Below are 23216 nucleotides of genomic sequence, written 5' to 3'. Positions count from 1 at the left end.
GCCATGACTGGGAATCTCAAGGCGAGCCAGTGACCCCTTGCTCAAGCCAGCAATCTTGGGATCATGTTGATTATTCTGCACTCAAATTGGTGACCCCACACTCAAGGCAACGAACCTGTGCTCAAGCCAGTGAACTCAGAGTTTTGAACCTAGGTCCTCAGTGTCCCTGGCTAAAGCACAATCCACTGCCGGCACCAGTCAGAAAAAAGTTGTCTCTGATTTCCATTTCTTTTCTAAAATTAAAAGTTTTTTTTTAATGACATCAAACTTTTCCTTCTTGCCCTACTGAACCTCTATGTCTCTGCGTCTCTGTAGTATATGTGTGCATTCACATCCACATTCATCTCCAGCGTTGAAGTGATCTGTCACATTAAGTCAACGGCAGAAAATACTTCTAAAGAAAGATTATCATTTAGTTTATCATATCTTTAGAACAAGTAAAAGCTTTTACAAACACCTAAAGGGAAGTATTGTCATCAATAAATGTGAGAATTTAAAACCATGATGATTAGAGAAAGAACAGCCAACTCTATGGAAACAAAACAAAATGATTTAAGACGCTGTAGTAAACTATTGCTATAATTTCATTGAGTTCCAGTGCATATTCAAATAAAGGAAATGTGAGTGCGGTAGTATTCAGAACAAGGTAGTGTAATGTCATCCCCCAGATTCACTCAGCAGGAAGGAGCTTCCTGCAGGTACAGCTCACCAGACCTAGAGATGCACCTTGTGGGACAGGCGAGAAGAACCTGTCTAACAAAGTAAAACATCGCTGCTTTTCAAGTTTGAGAATTAATTCTTAAAACACCTTATCAGAATTCTCCTAGTCGCTTCCAGTTTATGACTGAGGGAAATACTGAGGCTATTTTTGAGTATCAGAACAGGACTGATTGACACATTGATTGGAGAGTCTCTTGTGAATCCCCCTCCAAGCAGCATTCACTGACAAAGAAGGGGCCTTACTGAAGCCCACTCAGTGGAGGTCTGCCATGAACTATTACAGTAACTAAAGCAGTAAGAGGAAAGAGACAATGGAGAAGAAAATAGGACCTTCTCCTACAGTTTGCCATCGATTCCCACTGACAAAGACACTCTCCTTGACCAAACTTTAGTTAGGCTCCTCTGAGCCTTCTTCTCAGTTAGGCCTCAACCTTGGCTTTCCATATCCATACCTGCTAATCTCAGTTTTACCAAAAATTCTTCTGCATCCTCAATATCTGATCACCTGTTTTTTTTTTGTTTGTTTTTGTTTTTGTTTGTTTGTTTTTTTTGTATTTTTCTGAAGCTGGAAATGGAGAGAGACAGACAGACTCCTGCATGCGCCCAACCGGGATCCACCCGGCACGCCCACCAGGGGGTGATGCTCTGCCCCTCCGGGGCATCACTCTGCTGAGACCAGAGCCACTCCAGCGTCTGGGGCAGAGGCCAAGGAGCCATCCCCAGCACCCGGGCCATCCTTGCTCCAATGGAGCCTTGCTGTGGGAGGGGAAGAAAGAGACAGAGAGGAAGGAGGGGGGGAGGGGTGGAGAAGCAGATGGGCGCTTCTCCTGTATGCCCTGGCCAGGAATCGAACCCGGGACTGCTGCACACCAGGCTGACACTCTACCACTGAGCCAACCAGCCAGGGCCTTCTGATCACCTGTTTTATAGACAAACAAGTTCCTCATCTTCAACTTTGATATCTGATCACCTTGGCATCTGCAAAATCTTATTAAATTGGTTTAGCAGGAATCTCCTGACACTTAATATCTCCTCTTAGTAAAGTTTCACCCACAGACCCCCTCACTTTGCTCTTTGGCTATAGATCCCCACTTGTTTTATTAGGAATTGAGTTCAGTTTTATACTGAAGTCTTTTCCCCCCATTGCAAATATACATAATATAAACTCCAGCCTTTACTACTTCTATGCCCAGTTCCATTTCTCTTTGACTCTAGACAGGGGTTCTCCTTGCATTTCTTATAAAACTGTTAGTTCCTCTGATACTAGTAGAACAAGCACTGGGTATGCACAAGGTTGGTGGTCAAAAAAGGCACTTTCTGGCTATAATAGAATTGCAGAATATGAAAAATACACGGTGATCAGCGGTAGACATCATTGGGAAGTAAGACATATTTTATTCTTATTTTCTTCCTCTCCTCCTCATTATGTGCCTGTCATTGTTGCTAAACATTTTACCTGTATTATTTTACTTAATCCTCACTGCAAACCTATGAGATACGAACTAAGTAATCTGTATTTTAAAAATGAGGTCACTGAATTTTAGCCAGAAGTGGGGACATAATTCTAGTTATTTGAGTCTAGAGCAGTGGTCCCCAACCTTTTTTGGACCATGGACCGGTTTAATGTCAGAAAATATTTTCATGGACTGGCCTTTAGGGTGGGACAGATAAATGTATCATGTGACCAAGACAAGCATCAAGAGTGAGTCTTAGACGGATGTAACAGAGGGAATCTGGTCATTTTTTAAAAATAAAACATTGTTCAGACTTAAATATAAATAAAACAGAAATAATGTAAGTTATTTATTACTTCTCTGAGGACCGGTACCAAATGGCCCATGGACCGGTACCGGTCCGTGGCCCGAGGGTTGGGGACCACTGGTCTAGACCATATTCCTGTAGGCTGGTGGCCGTGGCCATACAGATTCGCAGTGAATGTGGGTAGACGGTAAAGGAACTGCGGAGCTGGAAAACGGTGAGCCATACCAATTTATTGGAGGCTCGCAAAGATCGGCAAGCCAAAAGAAGAAAGAAAAGAAAAAAAGGTGGGAGGAAGAAAACCTGCTTTTGATGGTGGAGGACAAAGGACGAGGAAAACCAGCTGCACCTCTCAGTGGGGAGGGGGGGCGCTATCTGATCTCATTGTCCCTGAAGGGAAGCACTTATACCCTTAAAACAGGGCTGTCATGTGCTCATGCACTATCTGCACAACGAGCGTGCAGCCAGTGAACCTGCGAGCAAGCTTAACGTATTGATAGCTTTTCCCCCACAATTCCCTTAGCCACTTTGGCTTGGAAGAGTTGCCAGTTGGAGAAATGGAGACTATGTGCCCACCACACAGGGGCTGGAAAGATAACAGCATGTTTGTAAGTCACAGAGAAGTTTAGTGTAGGTTGTAGGAACAGGAAAAGGGTAGAGATCGCAGGCAGGGGTCGTCAAACTTTTTATAAAAACCACCCACTTTGGCCCTGGCCGGTTGGCTCAGCGGTAGAGTGTCGGCCTGGCGTGCGGGGGACCCGGGTTCGATTCCCAGCCAGGGCACATAGGAGAAGCGCCCATTTGCTTCTCCACCCCCCGCCCCCCTCCTTCCTCTCTGTCTCTCTCTTCCCCTCCCACAGCCAAGGCTCCATTGGAGCAAAGATGGCCCGGGCGCTGGGGATGGCTCCTTGGCCTCTGCCCCAGGCGCTAGAGTGGCTCTGGTCCCGGCAGAGCGACGCCCCAGAGGGGCAGAGCATCGCCCCCTGGTGGGCAGAGCGTTGCCCCTGGTGGGCGTGCCAGGTGGATCCCGGTGGGGAGCATGCGAGAGTCTGTTTGACTGTCTCTCCCCATTTCCAGCTTCAGAAAAATAAAAAATAAAAAATAAAAAATTTTTTTAATTTAAAAAAACCGCCCACTTTTGCAGTGCTGGTAGACCTGGTCCCTACCTCCCACTAGTGGGCATTCCAGCTTTCATGATGGGCCAATCGTGGCGCTGTTTGGTTGCACGGTAGGGACCAGGTTGACCAGCACTGTAAAAGTGGCGGTTTTTATAAAAAGTTTGACGACCCCTGAGCGGTCACTCCATCTAAATGCTTCCTCTGCTACACTGTGATCTTAGAGAACTTACGTATCTCCTCCCAGCCTGTTTCCTCATCTGGGATGTGTTGTATTAGCCATTATTGATATTATTATCAAATTTCTTCAATTCCCACAGAGCAAGTTGTTTTTTTTTCAATTTGATGTCTTCAAAAATCCAAATGTCATATAATTAATATAAAATAACGTTTTCATCTGAAGAGCAGAAGAGTCAGATGCAGCCCAGATGTCTTCATCCTGCACAGGAAAAACTAGTCGGCCTGAAGGAGTTTTTTCATTAACTCATTTGAGTTCTTTGCATTGGAAGCATCACATGCAATTTAATTTTTTTTTTCTGAAATCTGGATCTTTAATTGTCACTTAAATGTCTTTTAAAAAATTACACTATGAGGGCTATGTGGCAGCTCGAGTATGCAGAAGACTGTCACATCTAGGTAATGCAATTAGAGACAGAAGACGTTGCCAATGTTCCAGAATAAGTCATAAGACTTTAAAGGTAGTGAATCATAGCATGGCTGATTTATGCATCATGAAGGACTATCACTGGGCACTAACATCTGCCTGAGAAATGCTTCTAACTAGGTTTATAAGAGAAGCTATTTAAATTCCAACAACATGTAATCCAATAGATGATAAAATGGAACTTTGAATTAATAAGAATCAAACGCAAACAAACTACTTCAAAATAACAGTATCTATCTTTAAGGAAATTGCAAGCATGGGTTATGAAAAGCAGCATATCAAGATCAAACAATTCCCGGTAGCCTAAAAGAAAATCAGAAGAATTATTAGATTCTGATTATGAAGAAAACTTGAGTTCCAAGTTTGACTTTCATATTAAATATGCAATTGCATTGATCAAGATAAGTTAGTTAACTCATAAAGCACAAGTTTGAGTTTTGTATTCATTTCCAAGTCTTTTACGAAATTAGTTTTGTGTCTTGCAATAGATGGCATGTTTGAGACAAAGTAATATGATGCTATCGTTATGTGTGTAGAGGAGTACTAGTTTCCTTGTTGCTGTTGTAACAAATTACTAAGACCTTAGTGGCTTAAAACAACACAAATTTATTATCTAATAGTCCTAGAGGTCAGAAATTCAATAGGATTTCACTTATCTGACATCAAGGTATCATCAGTAGCTCTACCTTCCTTCTGGAGGCATTAGGAGAACATCTATTTCTTACTTTTCCAGCTTCTAGAAGCTGTTTGCATGATTTGTCCTGTAGCCACTTACCTCTAGCAAAGCTAGCCATTGAATAATTCTGACCTCTGCTTCCATCACTGTTTCTCCTCTGACTTTCTTTCCTCCCTCTGTCCCTTGTAAAGTCCCATTTGATGACATTGGTCCCATTTGGATATTCCAGCACAATCTCTCCATCCCAAAGTCTTAATTTAATTACAACTGCAAATATTTTTTTTCTATTAAAGTAACAATAGTCCCAGAATCTAGAGATTAGAATCTGTACATCTTTCTGCCTGCCACAAAAGGCAAGCTGGAGATGAATTGGGAGAACTTTTATCATTTCAGACGTTTAGACTTTTGACCATAAGCAGGAGAGTACCAACAAAGTTTGTCACCTACTTCCTAAGTCCTTCTTTCCTCTACTTCACTGAAGTCTTTGCCATCATCTGTTCTCTGATCTAAATTTATATTCACTTTCTAATGTCATAACTTAGGTATTTTTTCTACTTCAGTTTTCTGGGTCTTGACTTCTCTCCCTTTTCATTGTCCTTACCAAGAGTAGCCTTTTGAGCCGTGGCTGGATAGCTCAGTTAGTTAGAGTGTCGTCCTTTTATGCTAAGGTTTCAGGAACAGGAATTCCTTCCCCAGTCAAGGCACAAACAACAAACAGCCACTGAATGCATAAATAAGCAGAACAACAAATTGATGTTACTGTCTCTCTCTCTCTCTCTCTCTTTCTCTCTCTCTCTCTCCTTCCTGTCTCTCTAAAATCAATTTAAATAAAATATTAGTCTTTAGAAAGGGACTTACTACCTTCTTAAAAAGCTTCTCCCAGGCCAAAACTTTATCAGATATGTACATACACTACCCCCTATTCCCTTTCAAACTGTACTTCATAAAATTTAGAAATATACAAATATGGCGCAGAATCTATTTGTTTAGGGAAGGCAGCTCTATGTTTAAATGAAAAGGGTGAACCACAAAACCAGGTTCATGCTCAGAGACATGAATGACCACATCCTGAGTAATGTGGCCATCATTCTGGTTAATTTTATCAGCCCCATTTTAAAATCATTGCAGTCAACTCCATGGAGGCTGAGGGCAATTCTTAACTTTGTTAGCAACATCAGTGATCAATGGACTTTTTTTTTTCCCACTTTCTTCAAAAATAAAGGAAGGAAATAAACAAAAATCTATGTCAATGAAACTTTTGAAGTTTCTAATTTAAACATAAAAGCCAGGAAATGCAAGTTAAGTATCTCAAGAGAACATTAGCTTGTTCATATTTCATGTGCTTCATTTTAAGGTACAACACTTAACAGTATAATTAGCAATCAAAAATATTTTATCTGTGCACTGTGGGTGTTTGATGTTATTATGAGGTCCTTGATTTTTGCATTTCCTGGCTTTTGTGTTTAAATGTATTACCTTAATGTTGCATTATTGTCGTGTCTTACATTAGTTATTGATGGCTTATAAATGAAATAGATGCCCCAGCAGGTCTTTCTACCTCCAACTTCCGTGGATAATTTCTGCAGACATACATTTTATGAACCAATATTACAGAAGCTCTATAAAAACCATAATGGAAAACAACACAATTCTTGCTGAAATGTATGGGGGTTCTAAAAGGTTTTACACTTTGTAACAATTATGTTGAATCTCTTTGAAAGGTTGTTACTTGTTATGTTTCTTTATATCATCACATCAATTTTACCTTGAGCTGAAAACATATTTTAAAAAATAAAGCTCCACAGTAATTTCTAAACTATCAAAGGGTTTTTTTTTAAATACAGCCTTATAAAGTCTGCATTATGCTGTTTTCTCTAAAAATCACCAAGACCCCAGGTAAAGGTCAGTCAGTACTTATACTAATTGTGAAAATCATTTCTCCAATATTCATGATTTTCCATTGACACATTTAAGTGGCAAATGGCAAAGTCATAGTAGTTTAAATATCAAATACATTTATTCTTAAAATTTTTATTACATTTAATTTATAAAATTATAATATAATATATAATAAAGTAATAATATATTAAAATTTTCTAATTTTTATCAACTTAAAACTTTAGCTTTCAAACATAAGAAGTAGTTTTAGACAAAGTGAAAGAAAACGTTTCCACAGAATAGATGCAATGTGTGAGTATGAACCCAACTATTCACAAGTCGGGTGAGAAATATTCTATTACATCTATTTGTCCTCGGACAGCTTCCCAGCCCACAACTCCCAGTTGAAGATAGAAGAGTGGACAGGATTCAAATCCTAAACTTCTATTATTTCCTGTATAAATCCATATAGTATTATGTTAAAATACTTTTATTCCTCATACTACACTGAGAAAAGTTTGTCTATCAACAATTGTTGAATCTAAAATTAGATATATGATGAACATTTCCGTTCAATGTAAGAGCATCTATGAGAAAATAACTTTTTTGACTATATCCTATGATTTTCCTGGCACACCGAAGCCATGGAAGACCACAGCAGCTTAGTATCATCCTAGGCTGGTAGTTGACTGACATGGTGTCTTAATTAATCAATTTAGTCATCTAAGAAAGAAATGCTGAACGTTTTGTTGCTGTGTGTTCACATGTTCTAGTTCAATTTTGATATTAGAAAACTAGTTCCAATATATAATCATAATAGACAATATAAATATATATATATAAATATACTTCCCCTCAAATTCATATTACTTCAGCCTCAGAGAAGGAATTATAAATGTACGAGATGTGCTGTTTAAAGGGAGAGAGAAGAAGGTTGTATATCTCTTTCTAGATTTCAAGCTGTTTTCCAAAATTTTCCTGCTCAATAATTTTTGATTATGAGGTATATAACACCACAAATATATTGAACTATGGTCTATTGTATCTTAATGGGGAAATCAACATATTTGTATGACGGTGCTCAATAAAATGTGCAACTGCTTTTGAAGTTTAAGTTAGTTGTGGGAATAGGGTTCTGGTATGGTCCTTAGAGAAAAATCTCTGAACATTCCTCGTGATGCCAAGGTTTTCTTCCAGCACCAAACCAGTAGCACTAAGTACCTGAGAAAAGATGGATTGTTAATAGACCAGAGGTCAGGAAATTTTTTCTGTAAATGTTCAGTTAGTAAATATTTTAGTCTATGCAAGCCAGATATAACCTCTGTTACATAGTCTGTGTGTTTCCATTTGTTTGCTTGTTTGTTTTGGGGTTTTTCTTTTCAGTAGCACTTTAAAAATGTGAAACCATTTCTAGCTATGGGCTATAATTTTGCCTGCAGACCGTGGTTTACCAAGTCCTGTTATGGAGGAAGAAAAAATACTACCAAATTTAATTCCCTGCAAGGTGAATTATGAGTTTTTGATATAGTGATCCTTTGCTACCTAAGAAAGCATTCCAAAGTTCAAAAGTGCAATGGTAATCATTAATTTGCTCACACAACTGCAATGTGTTTCGAGCTCAGTGGGGACAGCCCTGATGCATCAAAGAACTGGGAGTTGAGAATTCGGCTAGGACTGGAAGAGCAGTGTTCACAGTGGCTCATGCAGGGCTGGTGGGGAGGTTCAGGCTGTTGGTTCCTTTCCAGTGAGCTTCTCTGTGGAGTTGCTCACATTTCCTCCAGCATGATGACTGTTCTAAGAGTCAGTGTCCCAAGAGAACTAAGTAGAGGTGTGTCACCTTTTACAACCAGCTTCACTAAATCATCACTGCTGTAGTCACAAGTTCACTCAGAGTCATGGAGACGGGAAGCAAATACTCCACCTCAATGGGAGGAATATCAAAGGATGGAGACATTGCGGTGGCCCTTTTTGGAACATATAATCTCATGGTACCCAAGCAAATTTTTCAAAAACATATTCCTTTCCTTTTTACTTCTGGTGTGGGGCAAGTTTGAGCAGAGTTAAGTAAATAAAATATACCATTATAATCTAGTCTTAGAGAAGTGTTTGAAATACTTTATAAAACTTCCTGAAAGTCTAATATACTTTATTTGCAAGATTTACATATGGAAACTAGACTTCATACACTTCTTTCACACTCACACATACCCAAACACAAATGGCAGAAGGTCAACCCTTCAGCTCCTGTAAAATGAGATAAGAAAGCCAAATTGGTTCAGCCACTGTAGAAAGCAGTATGGAGTTACCTCAAAAATTAAAAGTGGAACTGACTTATGACCTAGCATTTCCACTTCTGGGAATATATCCAAAGAAACCTGAAACACTGATTAGAAAGAATATATACACCCCTGTGTTTATTGCAGTGTTATTTACAATAGCCAAGATTTGGAAGCAGCCCAGGTGCCCATCAGTGGATGAGTGGATAAAAAAGGTTGTGTTACATTTACACAATGAAATACTACTTGGCTGTAAAAAAGAAAAGAAAAGGAAGGAAATCTTACCTTTTGTGACAGTATGAATGGACCTAAAGAGCATTATGCTAATAACATAAGCTAGTCAAAAAAAGGACAAATACCATATGATTTGACTTATATGTGGAATCTAATTAACCAAACAAACTAACAAACAAAATAGAAACACACACAGAGGGAAGTAGGATGAGGTAGAGTAAGGTAAAGGGAGATAAATGATGATGGAAAGATACCTGACATGGAGTGGTGAACACATTGCACAATATGTAGATGATGAGTTATGAAATTGTACCCCAGAAACCTATATAGTTTTATTAACCAATGTCATCACAATAACTTCAATTAAAAAAAGGATCAAGCCTGACCAGGTGGTGGCACAGTATATAGAGTGTAGGACTGGGACCCAGAGGACCCAGGTTTGAAACCCCAAAGTCGCCGGCTTGAGCACCGGCTCATCCAGCTTGAGTGCAGGGTTACTGACTTGAGTGTGGGATCAAAGACATGACCCCATGGTTGCTGGCTTGATCCCAAAGGTCACTGGCTTGAGCCCAAGGTCACTGGCTTGAGCAAGGGGTTACTGGTTCTACTGGAGCCCTCCAGTCAAGGCCCCTATGAGGCAGTCAATGAACAACTAAGGTGCTGCAACTATGAGTTGACGTTTTTCATTTCTCTCCCTTTCTGTCTGTCTGTCCCTCTTTCTTTCTCTCTTTCTAAAGAAAAAAAATTATTTTCAAGATATTAGCATAGCAAAAGAGAAGCATAAGTTCAATGGTTCCTTTCTCCTTCTGGTGGCTTCCCAAGGACACAAAAGATTTACTTAGTCTGTAACCTGAAAAGATCCCTTTCTAAGATTTTTGAGAATCTCTAGAATATCACTGGGCTTTTATATCTCTGTATTTGAGATGCTTTTCCATTTTACAATAGATGCTTAAACCTGCCTTTAAATTGCTTCACTTTGCAATATTCCAATAAGCCCTTACAGGTTGGGATATTGATCTAAACACATGACTATGAATGATGAGTTAAGCAGCGTGTGGCGAGGAAAAGACAGGCTGTGGTTTGCACCGCTGCCCATCTCAGCAATCAATTTGGATTACCACAACTTTATCAATTGTTTAGAGATCCATATCCATCATGAAGACCCACAGCAACAAACCATGTGTTTCATGTTTGTTGAGATTTGATTTGATTTTCTCCTGTTCGAGGAGGGAGCTGACAGGCAGCCTTAATGGAGATATCTGCATCATGATGAACTGCTAGGGTAATGCGCAACTTAAAAACCTGTTCTTTGCTCTGAGTAGCTGAGCGTGCCAGACTTAACTGAATTCAAATTTTCAAGACATGTTTTTATGGATTTTAAAACACATACGCTCTATTTCTCAGCATATTGTGAGTACAGATACGATTATAAATTGTAGTTACATGCTGTTATAACATTTCCTTTGATAATATGATAGTGCTAAAATTTTTCCAAATAGGAGAGACTTAAAACGGTAGAAATCGGGTTGAGGGTTGAAACTGGGAACCTGCTTTGAAGCTACTTAGAATAGAAAACTCACTGTTCTTTTATTGTGTGTTTATTGCTGAGGCTTAAAATTACCTGTACAGGAAAAGCATATGGTTTTAATATAGACTGTATATTTATGTGGAGTGCCTTGGAGAAGTCTTCAAGAGACTGTTAGCATCTAATTCCTTCCTTCATCAAATCATGCTTTGTCATTGTAGGGGAGGAAAAATAATTCTCCTATTATCCTTCTAAATTTCCACTGGGGTCCCTATAAGAAAGCCATATTAACAAAAGAAGAACAAACAAGTTTATTAACATGTATAACTCCCTTATGTATATGATATCCCCAGGGGAATAAATGACTAATTCTTTAAAGTGGCTTCGAACTCAGGCTTAAACACTATCTTAATAGGAAAATGGAAGGAGTGATGTAGGTCTCTGAAGGTACAGGAAATGATTTTTAGGAAAGATAAACGGGTCTTTTGAAGATAGATGGAGGCATGATGGTCTGTGACAAAGTTTGTCTGGGTGTGGTGTCAATTTCTAGTTTCCTTTCCAGTGATGTGTCACTTCTCCCTGAATAATTTAATTTCCCCCTGGAAGTATTTGATGACAATGAGTTCTGTCTTTAAGCAGATAAAGAGAATTCAGAAAAAGCTTCTCTTTGCATTTGCTATTTTTCAAGTGCCTTCAGTGGAAGATAATATAGTAAAGCAGAACATTTTTTGATGACAGATCCTGAACTCCTACAGTCATATTTTGAGGTAGCATATTCTGCCATTCTTCACATTAACTCTGAAAATTGTCAAAGTCACCAATATAAGAAGGATGGTGTGACAAATTAGATATCCCTTTTGGCCTCATTTACAAGCAACCTTTCAGAAACCTTCCTTAAATTCAAAATACATTTACATTTTTTCAATATCCAATATGCTATCAACCTTATCATTTTCACATAATGCAAATAATTCCCAATAATTCTTTCTTCAATCAACATCAGAAAACCATGACACTCAAGATCTTATTTAAGAATATAATCAATAACTTTCTGTTGTATTATCTAAAGGCCTGGCAAGAGAAAAGATATTAAGAGTGACCATCTAAGAATATGCCATCTATCTGATCCTTGGATTATAAATTAAACTCGATCCTATCTTTGAATCAAGTTATAGAACCAAAAAGCTATATAAATATGTCACATTAACCTAGACCCATACAGAACCATTTTCTGTGAGTTATGTCTCAATATTCAGCCCTAAATTTATACCTACAGTCTAAATGAGAAAGAAACAAGAAGCAAGCTGCCATAGTACTATAAAATGAAGTTAGAATTACTGCCTTGTAGATTACTCAGAACTTCTTACATTGAATTTTGTTGAATAGAAAATACAATGATTTCTTTCTGATGTGGCTTGAAGTTGCTTGGGCATGGCAAGAACATGGTTTAACCTAGAACCTATGTTCATTTACGATAGCTTGGGAGAGTCTGATGAAAAGTAATAAGACTAAAAGCCCCCCACACACACACACACACCAAGAATAAACAAATAAATAAAACAAAAACAGACTCATAGATACAAAGAAAAGATTGACAGCTGTCAGAAGAATGGAGGTAGGGAACTGGGTGAAAAAGGTGAAAAAAAAACCCCATAAAATCGCATACACTACAGTATTGTGATTACCAGAAGGAAAGGGAGGCGGGGCAGAAGAGGAGAATAAAGAGGGAATAAATGGTGATGGAAGGAGACTTGGCTTAGGGCGGTGAACACACAATACAGTGTATAGATGATGTATAATAGAATTGTATCCCTGAACCCTATATAATTTTATTAACCAATGTCACTCCAATATATTTAATTAAAAAAACTAACACACACATACACACACAAAGAAATAATAAATCTCTCTTAGAATTTGGTGTCTAGGAAGATCCTTGAGTCATCGTATTGTGTTTTTCATTTTTTGCCTCCAGAAAATTCACTAAATTCAATGTAAAGGAATAAAACATAATAACTGAAAATGAGAAGGGGCAATCTCTCCCCTACCAAGGCCTACCAGACCAATTTTATTTCTTAAGGGCTAGTCTTCTTCATTTACTTAATTAATCTACCTGAATCACATGGGTACTTGAGTGTGTAGCCTGTCTCCGCAACAAAGAAAGAATCACAAAGGGAAGGTAATGCAACAAAATGCTGGTGTGGAAAAATGAAGTGTTTGCTTGGGAAAGTAAGCTTGAAAAGAGATACAGCTGTGGTGGAGACTGGGACTTCTAAACATCAAGACAAAAGTAAGACGTGGGGGTAAAATCAGAAACACTAATTAACTAAAAGTCAAGCTCCTGTCTCTCTCCATCATCATCTCGCACTAAGGGATCTATTGCTTTAAGATAATTTTCTTCTCTAAAGGATTTCCCGAATGCCAAGAAAAGGCTCACATTCTGACATTTTTAAACAGTTGGAACAGTCACATACCTGTCCAACTGCTCTAAAGTAAGCTTATCAAAAGTCTCAATTGTGCGCTACCCTCTGATGTGCTTTATATTGTTTTGTTTTTAAATATGAAGTGGCAGCAAGCATGAGATATATAAGACAAGCCTGCAAATTAAAGTAACTAATGTTAAAGAGAAAATGTCATTCCAGAGGAAATGGATATGATGTAAGGTTTAGAAGACACCATTAAAATAATGGAAATAACATCTTCAGAAATAAATTAGTATATATGTAAGTAAAGATAAATCAGTAAATAGATAGATAGATTGGCCATGTGTGCGGAGAAAACCAAAGATATCTTTTTAAATTAAAAAAATGATAGCTTAAAAAAGTGAATTAAAGTTACTGAGAGATAAAATATTTTTAAGTATTACTCAAAAAAACTAGAAAAAGAAGACAACATAAGGGAATATATAACAGACAATAGAGAGCATATCAATATATTATACAAAAAATCCAACATCTAACCAACTAGAGTTTAGATGATCAAACCATAGTAAAAGAGATGAGAAAATCATAAAACAAAAGTGAGCAAGAATTTCTCAGAACTCAAGGACATAATTGTAGAATTAAAACAACAGACTAAGTGTTCAACATAATGAATGGGAAAATACCCACATCTATAGATATGGTATTGTAAAAATTAGGAATGCCAAAGACAGAGAAAAAATTTAAAATGCTTCAGGGAGGATTAAAATGTACCTGCAAATGAAGGAAAATGGCCATCAGAAGTTATCATCAGTGCTGGATGATGAAAAATGAAAAATGATATAGTTATTCCTTCAAAATAGTAGAGAAAATAATTCTAGGAGAAAGTCACAGAATTATAACTTTGAACCAAGAACCTCTGTAGATTGTTAAAGCAGGAAAACCAGCTAGTGTTTAAGGATAGTGGTCTCTGAGAAATGAGCTCAAGAATGAATATCTAATATAAGTTTTTTAAATGATAAAAAATACAAAAGAAATTAATAAAGAAATGGAAGCAAGGCATTTCATTGTCCTAAAACCTGATCACCTTTTCAATTTACCATCCCGATACAGTCAGAATAACGTGAAAATGTGTATTAGCTATCAAACTTTACAATGGCTAGAGGCAAAATACAAAAAAATATATATGCTTAAATTTTAGTATGTTTTCATCAAACTTAATTATGCAAAAATGAAAAAGACAGAAGCTGAAGCTGCAGGCGAGAAGAGAGGGCATGGTTGCTGATATCCTTGTCTTATAAAGTGAGGAGTCAATAGATACAACTCATAGGTAATATGTTAGGAAAATAATACAAATATATAAATTGGAATTAGAGAAGAAGCTAGAAGAGGATTGAAAAATAATAATGTAATTTAATGGAAGGATAGAGGAAATGTTGGAGAAGAGTAGATGGCTAAATCTTTGTTATCCTTGCTAAATAGATGTCAAAAATAATTCATCAGGAAACAATGAATTATTTAGACATGCTAAGGTGACAAGTAGGACAAATAACTCTGCATTACTTTATTTTTAAACAAGTGTATATATTTTTTGATAACTGAAAAATATAAGATTGATTAAAACTTATAACTGTCAAAATGTAATGATAAAGGTATTAACATTGCATATATTAATGTTTTAAGTATTATGGTTTCCATGGTTTTCATTTAGAAGTAAATATACCCATTTACTTCTAAAGGCTGGTTTTGGGGCTATGAGATCTACACACTATTTTTTAGACATCATTTTATTCAATTTATTTCTAAAATGTCAAGGAAGACACAAACTCTTAGGTTCTGAAACTGCTGATCAAAAATAAGCTTCCAACAATAAATATATTTCCTCTCAAGAATTTTACAAACAATTTCAGAGAGTACAAAAATAAATTTACATACAAATGAAAAATAATTAAAAATGTATTCATAGAATTACAGAATGGAGAGTAACCCTTTGGGTGGATCCCAGAAGAAAAGTTCTCAAACCTGGCTACACAACTGAATTACCTGTATTTGAAAAAAAAAATCCCATTAAATCAATTCCTTGGGGTTCACTGCCTAACCTTGGCTATTTAAAAATAGCATGTAAGTGAATTTAATTTGTCACCAAGGTTGAGATATGAGGTCCTAAAAAGAGGGACTATTTTTTAGTGTTTCTATAAAGAATTCTTTCTTAGCTTTCTGGGTAATTTATATATTTCTTTGGAATTAAGAGAAAAATCAGGTAAGAAATGGAGAAAACAGGAAAAGTATAATTCTCTTGTAAGAATTAAAACATAACAAGCATCATAGAGACGGGACTGATGCAAAGAATTCTATTAGTCAGTGGGAAGTGGGAGCAGGAAACGGTGACAGAAGACTTTGCAAACCTGGACACTGAGTAGGAGCAGAAGGAGAGAGGTTTCCCGTATCATGCCACATTATAAGTGTGTGTTCACAGCTCTATTTGCTACTAACAAGGAGTCATACTTACAGATAAAAATGAATACTAAGAAATTTATATGCATGTTATATAAACTTAAACAAGTCCTGTGAGTAATGTCATAAGAAATAAGTTTAGGAAACAAAATAAGTCCTTACTTCCATTGGCAATTTGGGTACATAATTTTGTGTAGTAAGTGATATGAACTATTTCACTACTTGAATATAACCTAGTATTGTTTACCGATAATTACCAGAGTTTGGGTATGCATTATCAGCGGCAGTTCGTTTTAAATACTACTAACTTAAATATTTCATTTGTGTTTGTGATAATTTGTTTAAATATCCATAAGAATTATGAAGAATGTCAAAAATATTTTAAGGTTCATCAGTAAATCCCAAAGATTAATATCTGTTGAAAATTTGGAAACATTAAAGCTTTCCTTTATATTAAAAGTCACTGTTGTACCAGTTGTAGGTAAGTGCTTTAAAAATCAAGTCTTCACACTTCTTCCAAATGACTGCTTGACTGATGAGAGCAATGGATTTTGTGAAGAAGTATGCATATATATTATATATTGTTGGTGTGGTAGCATTGACATTGGACCAAAAAAGAAACAACTGGACAATTATGGCAAAAGACTAAAGGAAAAAGGTTTACATGGGTACAGTCACTAAAGAAGAAACTGAGGCAAAAAAAAATTAATTCATCCTCTTGAATTTACAGAAATGTAAGAAAAAAATTATTAACCATTTCTCTCACTAGTCCTTCATATAGTCAGTTTTCCTTTTTCCATAATTTCTGCAATAGAATAACCTCCAGTTCCAAGCTGGCAAGAGTGTTCTAACAAGATTCCTAGTATTTGTTAAGAAAGAGATAGCCAAACCTGCCTCCAAGAAATAGCCACCTCATTCTTTAATAATGCTCCCCTGCTTCTCTATTAAATTTGTAATTAAATTTTAATTAAAATCTAACTGAAATAGATAAAGATACCTAATATTTAATATTAAAAACATAAATACTGAAAATGTTGGTGTGTCGTATTGTCTTTTTTCAAATATTAGTAACAATATAACCTGTGTTTATCTTGTCACCTTGCCCATCAAGACAAAAGAGAACCTGAGAGCTAACTGCTACAATTAGTTTCAGAATAAACATTAAGCATTTGTTTAGCTTAATTATTTTTACCCTCCTTTTTATTATTCATAGTTTGATAGTTCTACTTCAGATATTATCATATTTCTGTGTTTGATGGTACCAAGGTACAAAATATAACACACATTTTTTTGAAAGCACCTAATGTTCCATACCATTTCTATACTTAATATTTTAAATTACTCTATGAACTATATATTATTATTTCTATTTTCCAGATTGAGCTATGCATTATTATTTCTATTTTCCAGATTGAAAACAGATTCAGATGGATTTAATAAATTTGCAAAGGAAATTGTAGCTAATTATCAATGAACACAGAGCTGAAATTTAAAGCTGGATGTTTCTCACTAAAAAGCCCATACTCTCTTCTGTACCACGGCACCATTTTTCTTTCCAGAGGAACTGTAATTACTATCAGAGAAGTGATAACAGATATTTACCTGGTTATTAGAGTGGATATAAGCATTCTCTCTCTCTCTCTCTCTCTCTCTCTCTCTCTCTCTCTCTCTCTCTCTCACACACACACACACACACACACACACACCCCTAAACTCCAAAGACTCATGAGTGTAGACAATGTATAGGAAAATCAAAACATTCACAAACTGGTTCTTAGCCACTGAATGACTCTTGAACAATGACATATTTGTTTATTTTCAAGTCAACATAGGAAAGTTGGATATGGACATCAGGTCTGAGAAACTACACAAAGCAAGAGGGAATGAGGGTTATCTCCCCTGATAACCTCTGAAATCAGAACTGGAGGACTACGGTGCCGGTGCGAGCTGAGGTTGCTCAAACATTTTGGTGTATGACAAGACTGAATTTCCTTTAATGTCCTCTGTTATAGATCAACGTCAAAAAGAACAAAAATGGGGAAAATTTATCTTTCAGCTGCAATACTGCCAAACAGAATAAGATTATTAAAATGTATAAGGGGGTGATTGGAATGGATGAGTGTATAAAATTAAACTTAATAAATAAATCTGAAATGTTGTAAGTGGGCAAGGTCTATGAAATAAATTTTCTACATATATAAAATTTCAGATTATGACTACTATGGTCTCATTCCAGAACAGAAAAAAAAAGCATACTCAAATAGCCTCAATTATCCTTCACATTACTGGAAAGAAACTATAAGTAGATATTAGAGCAATTTGCTATGATTCTGGTACAATCAAAACAAATGTTATTAAACAAATGGAACATTATAAATACTATAATTAGAGAAGCATAATTTTAAAAGAAACATAAAAGTTTTGAAAAACTATTCTTATAGAACTTACAGCTACATTTGCTCCCCACCTCCAGTTTGTAAATTTATCTGTCTACCTATTTATTTATTTAATTAAATGTGTTAATCAACGGAACAACCCCATTGTCACAGTTCATTAAAGGTAGTCTTGAGGTCCTGGCTGGTTGCTCAGTGGATAGAGCATTATCCCAGCCAGTGGATGTCCCAGGTTTGATTCCTGGTCAGGGCATACAAGGAGAAGCAACCAATTTCTCTTCCACTTCCTCTCCCCCTTCTCTCTCTCTCTTCCTCTCCAGCAGCCAGTGGCTCCACTGGTTCGAGCATTGGCCCTGGCACTGAGGATAGATAGGTCAGTTCGTCCCAGTGCAGGCCTGAGATGCTGAAGATAGCTCAGCTGATTCTAGCATTGGCCCTCAGACAAGGGCTACCAGGTGAATCCTGGTCAAGAACATGCAGAGTCTGTCTCACTAACCTCACTAACTCCCCTTCTCTCACTAAAAAAAAAAAAAAAAAAGTAGTCTAGAGATAAGCACAAGAGAAGGAGATCATGCTTGTGCTGCAGAGCTCCCATACTAGACACTTACTAAACAAAAATGACTCCCTCACTGATTAAACAGATTTTTATAATTATGTGGGCTTTCTTTAAACTACTAAAACTGATGCATGAAAATATGTTTTATTGCCTTCTTCAGCATTGGTAAGTCCTTGCTTGCATCCCAGATTTTTTAACTAGCTAGTTTTAAACATTTTTTAAAAATTTGTATTTAGTCTTTTTTATATTCAGAGCAATTATTTATTTTTAAAGTATTTTACAGGGAAGTTTCAAATATCACTTTTATTGGCTCTTCTGAAAAGAGGATCAAGACTATCCTTTCATTTGCAAGTGGAGAAGAGGTTACACTAAGTTTAGGTGAATTGATCAAGGTCCTAGCATAAGAATAATTTATGAGTGGATGTTTTTAAATTTCAGGATGTTATCAAAGAGTTTAAAAGAAAACACTGTGTAAAGTAAAGTGATTTTATTGTTTCTTCAAATCAGTGGTAGTCAACCTAGTCCCTACCACCCTCTAGTGGGCATTCCAGCTTTCATGGTGGGCGGTAGCAGAGCAACCAAAGTATAAATAAAAAGATAGATTTAACTATAGTAAGTTGTTTTATAAAGATTTATTCTGCCAAACTTAGCAAAAATCCGACATAAAGTACTTGGTAAGTAATTATTATATGCTTTAACTTACTGTAACTCTGCTTTATAAATTTTATAAAGTAAAGTTACTTCCCTACTTTATTATAAATCACCATTACTGTGGAACCAGTGGGCGGTTAGAAAATTTTACTACTAACAGAGATACAAAAGTAGGCGGTAGGTATAAAAAGGTTGACTACCTCTGCTTTAAATGAAGATGATTGCCTAACCAGTGGTGGTGGCGCAGTGGATCAAGTGTTGACCTGGAATGCTGAGGTTGCTGGTTTGAAACCCCAGGCTCGTCTAGTCAAGGTACATGTGAGAAGTAACTATGTGTTGATGCTCCCTGCTCCTCCCCCACCTCCTTTCTCTCTCATTTTCCTAAAATCAATACATTAAATGATGATGGTTTAGAACCAAGACACTGAAGTCTCAAAAGGTATACAAATATGAGAAATTCTAGGATTATTAATCAAATAAACTTTAGCAACTACAAAGACCTAAAGAACTAAAACACAGTTCCTTCCAATGGCTATGGTTTTTGGTTCTGAAGCCACATATTTATATAACCCCTATATTACCCATTAAGTAGCTTCGTAAGTCATGACATATAACTTACTGAGATCTATCAGCATCATCAGCTTTGGCACATCCAACCTGAGATTTTTTAAAAATTATTTTTACTGTCAGAAATTGTTTTAAAAAATAGTATACTGTGTCAGAGCTCACAGAAGCAGTAAAATCTGTGCTCACCACTGAGATACAAACTCTATTTCCATATGCTCTTCAATATGCATCTCAGAGAAGTCCTGTTGATGATATCCTGTAAGGAAAACATGCTCTTAATTGATTCATCTCCCAAGCCAGCCCCAATTCTTCTGTTAGCAATTACAGCAAACAGAAAGCTGTGTAAATTAATCACAAAGAATGCTGAATTACTTTAATCCAGACACTGTTCAGAAATTCTTTAGTGGAGATTAAAACAAGCACAGAAATTGGAAAGACAAGAAAGAGAATGAAGGTCACATAAACAAAAAGTAACTAAAAGTTTTTAGCTCATTCATTGATTTGCCCCATGAATATTTATTGCCGATTTTGTACTAGACATGGACTAGGTGCCAAAAATAACGATGGAGAGAAGAAGCAGCCATGGCCCCTGCTTTGGTGGGTCTTACCATTTGAATGTAAAAAAATTTTTCTTTAATTTCATTTTATTGCTTTTACATTAAAGAGCAGAAAGCCAAAGCCTAACGTGCGGGGGCACAGTGGGGAAAACATTGACCTGGAATGCTGAGGTTGCTGGTTCGAAACCCCAGGCTTGCCTGGTCAAGGCATGTACAAGAAGCAACTACTACAAATTGATGCTTCCCACCCCTCCTCCCTCTTTCTCTCTCTCTCTCACCCCTCTCTAAAGTCAAGAAATAAAATGTTTAAAAAAAATAGCAAAATATAACATCTGCAAAATTTCACTCATCTTGCTTCTCCTTTTCTCCTAGTCATCAGATGCCAAGGTTTGACTCCAGCAGCCGTGACCTCAGGCAAGCAACATATTCAATAAAATGAGAGCCATAATTGCTCTTACTTTAAAGTATTATTGTGAATATTAAATGAATTATTCAGTGTAAAACACAATGTAGAATAATATGTGGCATATAATAGACCTTAATTAATGTTAGCAACTTGCTGTTATAATGGTTAGGACACAAGTTTTCTCACTTGTATTCTTTAGTAGTTATAAGAAAATTCATAAGGAATAGTGGCAGTCTCAATGTTTCAGTAACAAGCTCAGTGTTACAAATTCTGGTAAGTGAATAGCTAGCTCATTAATAGACACTCTGTATGAGGTGTGTTAGCATGTGCAGGCTGTTTCACACATCATAGGGCAGGGTAAGTCTGTTCTTACCTGTGAACTGTGAATTGGTAGCAGTTCACAAGGCATGGGTGGGCACTAAGGACAGTAGACAAGCCCTTAGCTGAACTGACTGGTCCAGATGCTGCTTTTGCTTCTAGAGCCCACACGAGCTCCTTCACAATAAGCCAGAGCTGAACAGGGAACCTATAGCAAGTACCACAGGCATACCAAAAGCACTGGTTTCCAGAGGTCATAGGAGACATCTTTCTTGGGAAACCCAGTACATCTGGGTGAAGAATCTGAGCATTTATAGACTTTCTGCAGAGCAGGCATTAGCTTATCCATAAAAATACTGATCTGTGTCTTTTTTTGATGTTGTTGTTACCCTACAATTTACTTGATTTAGAATATTCCAATTCTACTGCTCCTTAATAAGAACTTTAGAAAGATTTTAATGAGTAAAGATTTTCAAAATGTATTATTAAAACTTTTCAATTTCTACCTATAGTTGGAAGCAGCAATTTTTTCTCACTTATTTTCAGGAAAGTAAAAAGTGGTTAGTATTGTTTTTATAAAAGATAAGGTTTAAGGTCAAGAAGCAATTCCCCATCCTGCATCATTTTTGGCACACTGATAATTCTGCTATTAGTTTAGGCTGTGGTTTAGTAAGTGAGCACAAAGGCTGGTGCTTTCTAATATTAGTCTCCAGGGTAAAATAAATTAATCCAAGAAATAGGCCCCATCCTTGAGCAAAAGATGGCTACTTTAAGGCTAGGGGAAGTTTGAAAGTTAAAATCAGACATTCTGAGCTTAGTGCTTAGTTTTTGGTCTCCTGCTAAACTGAATGATTTTTTTTTTTGAGTGAGAGTAGTGGAAATACAGAGACAGACTCCCGCATCTGCTCTGACCTGGATACTCTCAGTGATTCCTGTCTGAGGCTGCTGGCAATCGAGCTATTTTTAGCACCTGAGTCAGAGGCTCAATGGAGCCATTCTCAGCACCCCAGACTGATACACTTGAACCAATGGAGCCATTGCTGCAAGAGGAGAAAAGAGAGAGGGAGAAGGGGCAGCAGGAGGGGGGAGAAGCATATGGTCACCTCTCCTGTGTGCCTTGACTGAAAATGGAACTTAGGACTTCCACATGCCAGGTTGATGCTCTACCACTAAGCTAACTGGCCAGGGCTCAAATGATTCTAAGTAAATTTTTAATAAACAGGCTGAAATATGATTCTCAGTGTGCACTATTCTTCAAAGACTTTATATATTTGAGAAGTAACTACTTATTTTGATTAAGATTGTTGTTACTCAAGCCTTGATTAGAATTTACTTTGGAAATTTTCTTTTAAGTTAGAGGAAGGGAGACAGCGAGGCAAACTCTCACATGTACCCTGACCAAGATTCACCCAGCATCCCCATCTGTGATCAATGCTCCAGTACCGAGCTATTTTTAGCACCTGAGGCTGATGTGCTTCAACAGGGTTATCCTCAGCACCTGGGACCATGCTGATATAAATCAAGCCACTGGCTGCAGGAGGAAAATAGAGAGATAAAGGGGAGTGGAAGGAGGTAGTAACAGATGGTTGCTTCTCCTGTGTGCCCTGACTACATAAATGCGGGCTCACCAACTTGAGTGCGGGGTCACTGGCTTGAGTGTGGGATCATAGACATGACCCCATGGTCACTGGCTTGAGCCCAAAGGTCACTGACTTGAGCCATAGTTGCTGGCTTGAGCCCAAGGTTGCTGACTTGAGCAAGTGGTCATTCACTCTGCTGCAGCCGTCCCCCACTGGTCTAGGCACATATAAGAAAGCAATCAATGAACAAGCAGTCAACAAACAACTAAGATGCTGTAACAAAGAACTAATGCTTCCCGTCTCTCTCCCTTCCTATCTGTCTGTCCCTATCTGTCTCTCTCTTTCTCTGGCTTTCTCTATCTCTGTCTAAAAAAAAAAGGTATAACTATGTGAGGTGCTTGATGTGTTAATCAATGGCATTGTGGTCATAATCTTGCAACATATATGTATAGCAAATCAACACTCTCT

General features: G+C 37.1%; 1 pseudogene; it reads right to left on the bottom strand.

Annotated features, from left to right (window-relative positions):
• Positions 1-293: 293 nt before the first annotated feature.
• Positions 294-23216, bottom strand: part of LOC136311660 (phospholipid scramblase 1-like) — a 149485-nt pseudogene continuing 126562 nt past the window's right edge.

This window comes from Saccopteryx bilineata, chromosome 8, assembly GCF_036850765.1.
Source record: "Saccopteryx bilineata isolate mSacBil1 chromosome 8, mSacBil1_pri_phased_curated, whole genome shotgun sequence".
NCBI classification, from domain to species: Eukaryota; Metazoa; Chordata; class Mammalia; order Chiroptera; family Emballonuridae; genus Saccopteryx; species Saccopteryx bilineata.
Note: the sequence above shows the minus strand (reverse complement) of the source record. Positions and strands in the feature narration are given on the sequence as shown.